This window comes from Chaetura pelagica, unplaced genomic scaffold, assembly GCF_000747805.2.
Source record: "Chaetura pelagica isolate M959 unplaced genomic scaffold, ChaPel_1.0 scaffold640, whole genome shotgun sequence".
NCBI lineage: Eukaryota > Metazoa > Chordata > Aves > Apodiformes > Apodidae > Chaetura > Chaetura pelagica.
In genome coordinates, this window is record NW_009951951.1 from 460,983 (window position 1) to 467,249 (window position 6,267).

The window sequence follows — 6,267 nt, forward strand, 5'->3', positions numbered from 1 at the left end:
AAGGCTATTTTATGAAAAATACAAACCTCTCTTTGACCAGGAAGTGAAAGGCAACTATCAAACACTGCTGCTTATATAATGTCTGTTTCTATTGTGCTACTACACATTCTATAAATAGCAGAACTACAACTTGGCATTCCACACACATGCTGTCTTTGCACACCTGCATACACTTGTATGGTGAAATTCTAGCTCCAGTGAAACAGAAGTTTTCTTGAACTGGAAATTATTATAAACACAAGCATTCACAAGTACTTGCCTGCATATACAGCAGGTCAGTTCTGTGTCATGTATATCAGAGGGCCCCTGAGGCTGCAAAGCCTACATTTTGAAGGCTTTGTTATTTTGCTGAAGTAGGCAGAGTTGGGGGCTAAATTGTATGCTTTTTTGAAAAAGGATTGAACTGAGGAATACCTCATTCACTTCACTGACATTGAAAAGTCACTGTAGGAATTGCACTTGTATAGTAGCAGCACACAACAAAACAGGAATTCATTAGCTATCTGGCTACTTTAACTACAAGAACACTGAGTGAGTTATCTTTCACAGTGGCTGTTTCTGCACAGAGCCAGAAAGCTAATCAAAGCGGATACCCTCTCAGACAGTGAAGACACCTAGCTGAGATCAATCATTAGAATTGCATGTTTCTACATATGGAAATTAACAATCTGGACTGTATTTGTTAACCCGTCTCTGTAATTAAACTAAAGCAGGCTGGAATTCTGCTCAACAGAGATCAGGCTTTTCTCAGGCTGCCAGGAGCAGCCCTCTGAAGAAGTCAGGACAGAAGGGCATGTTTTCCTAACTAACCACCCCAGCCTTAGCCAATCATGGAATCACAGAATTGTCAGAGTTGAAAAGGACCTCTAGAGACCATCTAGTCCAACTTGTCTGCTAAAGCAGGATCCCCTAGAACACATTACTCAGAACTGCATCCAGGCAGATTTTGAATACCCTTTAGATACTTAGAGGCATTACTAAGGTCTCCCCTCAGCCTTCTCTCCTCCAGGCTAAAGAGTCCCAGCTGTCTCAGCCTTTCCTCATAAGGGAGATGTTCCAATCCCCCAGTCATCCTTGTTGCCCTCCACTAGACTCTCTCTAGTAGTTCTGTGTCTCTCTTGAATTGGTGATCCCAGAACTTGGCACACTATTCCAGATGTGGCCTCACCAGGACAGGGTAGAGGGGCAGAATGACCTCTCTCAACCTACTGGCCTCATTCTTCCTTATGCACCCCAGGATTCCATTGGCCTTCTTGGCAGCAAGGGCACATCTGTGGCTCATGGGTAATTTACTATCTACCAGGACTCAGATCCTTCCCCTCAGAACTGCTTTCCAGCAGGTCACCCCTAACCTGTATTGGTGCATGAGGTTCTTCCTCCCCAGGTGCAGGACCCTACACTTGCCCTGTTGAACCTCATTAGGTTCTTCTCTGCCCAGCTCTCCAGCCTGTCCAGGTCACCCTGGATGGCAGCACAGGCCCCTGGAGTGTCAGCCACCCCTCCCACTTTGGCACCATCAGCAAACTTACTGAGGACACAGTGTGTCCCCTCATCCAGGTCATTGATGAGTATGCTGAAAAAGAGCAGACCGAGTATTGACCACTGGGGACACCACTGGTTACAGGTCTCCAATTCGACCCTGCTCCATTAATCACAGCCCTCTGAGTTCTGTCACACAGCCAGCTCTCAGTCCCCCTCACTGTCCACTCCTCTAGCCCACACTCCCTCAGTTTCCTAATGAGGATGTTATGGGAAACAGTGTCAAAAGCCTTGCTGAAGTCAAGGTAGATGTCATCTGCTGCTCTCCCCTCATCCAGCCAACCAGTTATGTCATCACAGAAGGCTAGGAGATTGGTCAAGCATGATTTACCCCTGGTAAATCCATGCTGACCATTCCAAATATCTTCCTGTTATTCAACGTGTTCAGAGATAACATCCAGAAGGAGGGCCTCCATCACTTTCCTGGGGACAGAGGTGAGACTAACCAGCCTGTAGTTCACTGTGTCCTCTTTCTTGCCCTTTTTGAAGACTAGAGTGATATTTGCCTTCCTCCAGTCCTCAGGCAACTCTCTTATTCTCCATGACCTTTTCAAAGATGATGGAGAGTGGCCCAGCAATAACATCTGCCAGCTCTCTCAGCACTCATGGGTGCATCCAACCAGCACCCATGGACTTACAGATTTCCAGTTTGACTAAGTGGCCTCTAACCCAGTCCTCCTCTACTGAGGGAAAGTCTTCCTCTCTCCAGACCCTTGCCTCCAGGGTCTGGGATTCATGAGCAACAGCTTTAGCATGAAAACTGAAGCAAAGAAGGCATTCAGTAACTCTGCCTTCTTTGTGCCTTCCACCACTAGGGCACCAACCTCATTCACTAGCAGGCCTACATTTTCACTAGTCTTCCTTTTTTTTGTTGATAAACTGAAAAAACTTATGCTTGTTATCTTTAACTGCAGTGGCCAAGTTGAGTTCAGCTTGACCCTTGGCCCTTCTAATTTTCCTCCTGCATAGCTTCAGTACATCTTGGTATTCCTCATAGGTTGCCAACCCCCTTTTCCAAAGGCTGTCAACTTTCCTTTTGCTCCTGAGGCCCAGCTAACACTCCTTATATAGCCAGGCTGGTCTTCCTCCCTGTCAGCTCATCTTTTGGAATTTGGGGATGGCCTTCTCCTGTGCTTTTAAGAGTTCCTCCTTGAAATATGACCAGCCCTCCTGGGCTCCTTTGCCCTTCAGGACTGTTTCCCAAAGGACACTCTCAACCATGCTCTGAAACAGACCAAAGTCTGCCCTTCAGAAGTCCAAGGTGGCAGTTCTACTGGCTCCCTCCCCTCTTGCTTCTTCAAAAATTAAGAACTCTCATTTTGTGATCACTCTGCCCGAGACTTCCAATCTCTTTATCTCCCATAAAACCTTCTCCATTAATAAGGAGCAGGTCCAGCAGGACACTTTACCTAGTTGGCTCCCTCACCAGCTGCGTCTTCCACACACCCCAGCAACTTCTGAGATGGATCCCTCTCTGCTGTGTTATATTTCCATCAGACATCTGGTAAGTTGAAGTTCCACAGAAGAACAAGGGCTGGTGATCGCGAGACTTCTTCCAGCTGCTTACAGAATATTTCATTAGCCTCTACATCCTGGCTGGGGGGTCTATAAAACTCCCACAAGGATGTCTACCTTACTGGCCTTCCCCTTGATTCTTACCCATAAAATCAGACAGCATATAGATATTGTTTCCTAAAAATTAAAGCCACAAAAGGATACCAGATGCACCCACTGTGTGTCCACAGACCATTAACTTTAACCAAAACATCCTAGTTGATGCCCAAAGACTTCAGCAAGCGAAAAGCACATCTGTGCTTCAAAGACTACCTGCCACAGGCCCAGGGCTGGGAAGCCCTGAGGAAGCATGGTGATGGTAAGGAATTAATCATCCTAGCAGACAAACCACACCTCATGCTGTATGAGGTGAAAGATCCACAGAGCCTGCCATTTTCCCTGACCCAGGGAAAATTCCCTCCCAGACCAACTAAGGCAATCCAGAATCACTCTCTGTACCACCTACAAAATGATCTCCTGCTGCGGTCAATCTCTAATGCTGCAGGGAAAAAGCAATTAATAACAATGAGAAGAAACAGGATACAGAAGCCTTTGTTCATTCCACAAGGGAGGAGATGAAAAGAAATCTGCCCTGATCATCTTCAGACAGCTCACTGAAAATCTGAGCCATGACATTCAAGCCTGTTAATTGTCTTAACGTGGAGTTACTGGCTATCAGCTTTGAGCACAACACTTTCCCCTTGAGGAAAGGCACAGGGCAAGGCCAGCTGCACAGGGACACAGTTGCCCAGCCCAGACTTATCAAAAGGCCTGAAGTGATCACAACTGTCTCTTTGCCAGAGGAAGACTCTCATGTTCAAACCTCACAGCCAGAAAGGGGCTTCTTGTTTCAAGACTGAATTATCTGAACTTCAGCTTATGTCAGCCAGGTGGAAATGCCTCTGCTATCCAGTATCTTCAGAGTGACCTCTCAGCCTGCTCTTAAATTAACTGAATAATGTTGTACATCACTAATGACATCACCAATCAAGATTTGCTTGTTCTACATTCCCAGTGTAGGGAGAATATATTTACAATAAAAGTATGTGAAAGAGCCTGAATGAATAATGGGGAGAGGATGCTTGCCTATAGACACTGTCACAACTGGAAGCAGAGAAGGAGTATTGAATTAGTATTTTAGGCAGTAGGTAAGCTATAAAGATGAAGTCTTTTTCCTCACTTGTACAGAAAGAAAAGAAAAAAAAGTAGAGGAGAGGTTTTGCTCAGGGGATGTCAACTGCATTACTGATTGAGGTGGAAAATCTGTGAAGGAGTCCCTTGCTAGAACTGCTGGCAGGGTATCATCCAGTGCTGCATGTTTTCTCTGCAGCAGGCAGGGATTTTTCACTTCATACATAATTCAGAACTTGCTGTAACCCTTCCAAAAGTCACATTACATTGTCCTACCCTCCCATTAACACAAAGCCCTTCCCTTCATGAAGAAACTGGCTGCTCTAGAAAAGAGACACAGGGAATAGGCACTACAGGTGGCCTTTTCACATTGAGATGCTCCACCAACACGCTTAGCTAGGGAAGTGGTGCTTCTACAGGATATGAACTGTATCTCCGCAGCCTTTAACATCTGTCTTCTCTATGGGACTTCATACCTGGGACTTCATACATCTTTCTGACATCCCTCTCCACCACCAGCCTATCCCATGCCAGTTCTACTACTTACAACATTCCCAGCCAAATTAAATGCAGGAGTTGCTTCCAAGAAATAACATTTCTGAAACTTAAGGAAAGCTCAGCAATGTATCTTAAACTTTCACTATAACCCTACTCTATGAAGAGAGGAAGGCCAGGCCATATCATATTTCCATCATAGAAAGATCACTTTTCCCCTCACAAAAACACTACAAAGTAAGCCACAACAAATGCAAATGCTGTGCTGATGAAGACCTCATGTTTTAGATGAGTTATCAAAGGTCTGACCAACTGAATCAGAATACCCAAGAGTTATTTTTGCTCCAGACTTCACACATTAACTTCAGTATACTAGCCAAATGCCAACCCAGGTAGCTCTATTCTGCCAACTGAGGAAAAAAAACAACACAACAACTTGCTGATGATTAAATTAGCTTTTACTATTGTGCACTAGTGACATATGACATTACACAGTTGCCACACTGTCCTAGAAGTAGTCATAAGGCATGCATGAACCCTCTCTGTGTTGCTCTTATAGCAGCTCTTTAAATTCTTTGTGCATCCTGTGGGATGAGACAAAGGTGCCACATAATAGGAGTTTAATTATGCTGTTATTTAGACACAATCTTGCTCATCTTCCCCTGACTTCTGTATCCAGTATCACTTGAAAATCAATGGAAGAAAGTAATTGAGCTCTGCATCAGCCCGTGCAAAATAGTAATTAAACTGAATTGAATTCACACCTAGCATAAGCAGCTAAATATACAAACCATTAACTGTCCACATATTCACAACAGAAAAGAATAAGACTTACTGGGGTTAGGAGAAACTGGAAAAAGGCATTTTAAGGTGTGGCTTTTGACTTTTTGTCAATACTAGATGAAACATTTCACAGGGCATACTATACGAGTCCAGCACTTTGGTGGTGAATCTATTGCAAGTATAAGCTAGTTACTTTTCTTCCTGAAATCTAACCATAATGATGACAACATTAACTTACCAACATCATCCTGCTTCTTGCAAAAATGTCCTGCTTGCCTTTTTTATTTTTCAATCTTTCAGAACTTCTTCCTTTCCAAAACAGAAAAAATCTCTATCTATATAAGCAGTGTTGGAGTCCAAGAAAACCAATGACCAGGCAATGCTGACATATGTTGGCTAGACTACTTTCCTATTGTTCACAGAATCATAGAATGGTTAAGGTTGGAAGAGACCTTAAAGATCACCAGGTTCCAACCCCCCTCACACTAGACCAGGCTGCACAAAGCCTCATCCAACCTGGCCTAAGACACCTCCAGAGAGCTGGCTTCCACAACCTCCCTGGGCAACCTATTCCAAGTGCCTTACTACCCGCATGGTGAAGAATTTCTTCCTAATGTCTAACCTAAATCTTCCCTCTTCCAGTTTAAAACCATTACCCCTTGTCCTATCACTGCCCTCTCTGGTGAAAAGCCCCTCCCCTGCTATAGTCTCCCCAGAGCCTTCCCTTCTCCAGGCTGAACAGCCCCAACTCCCTCAGCCTGTCTT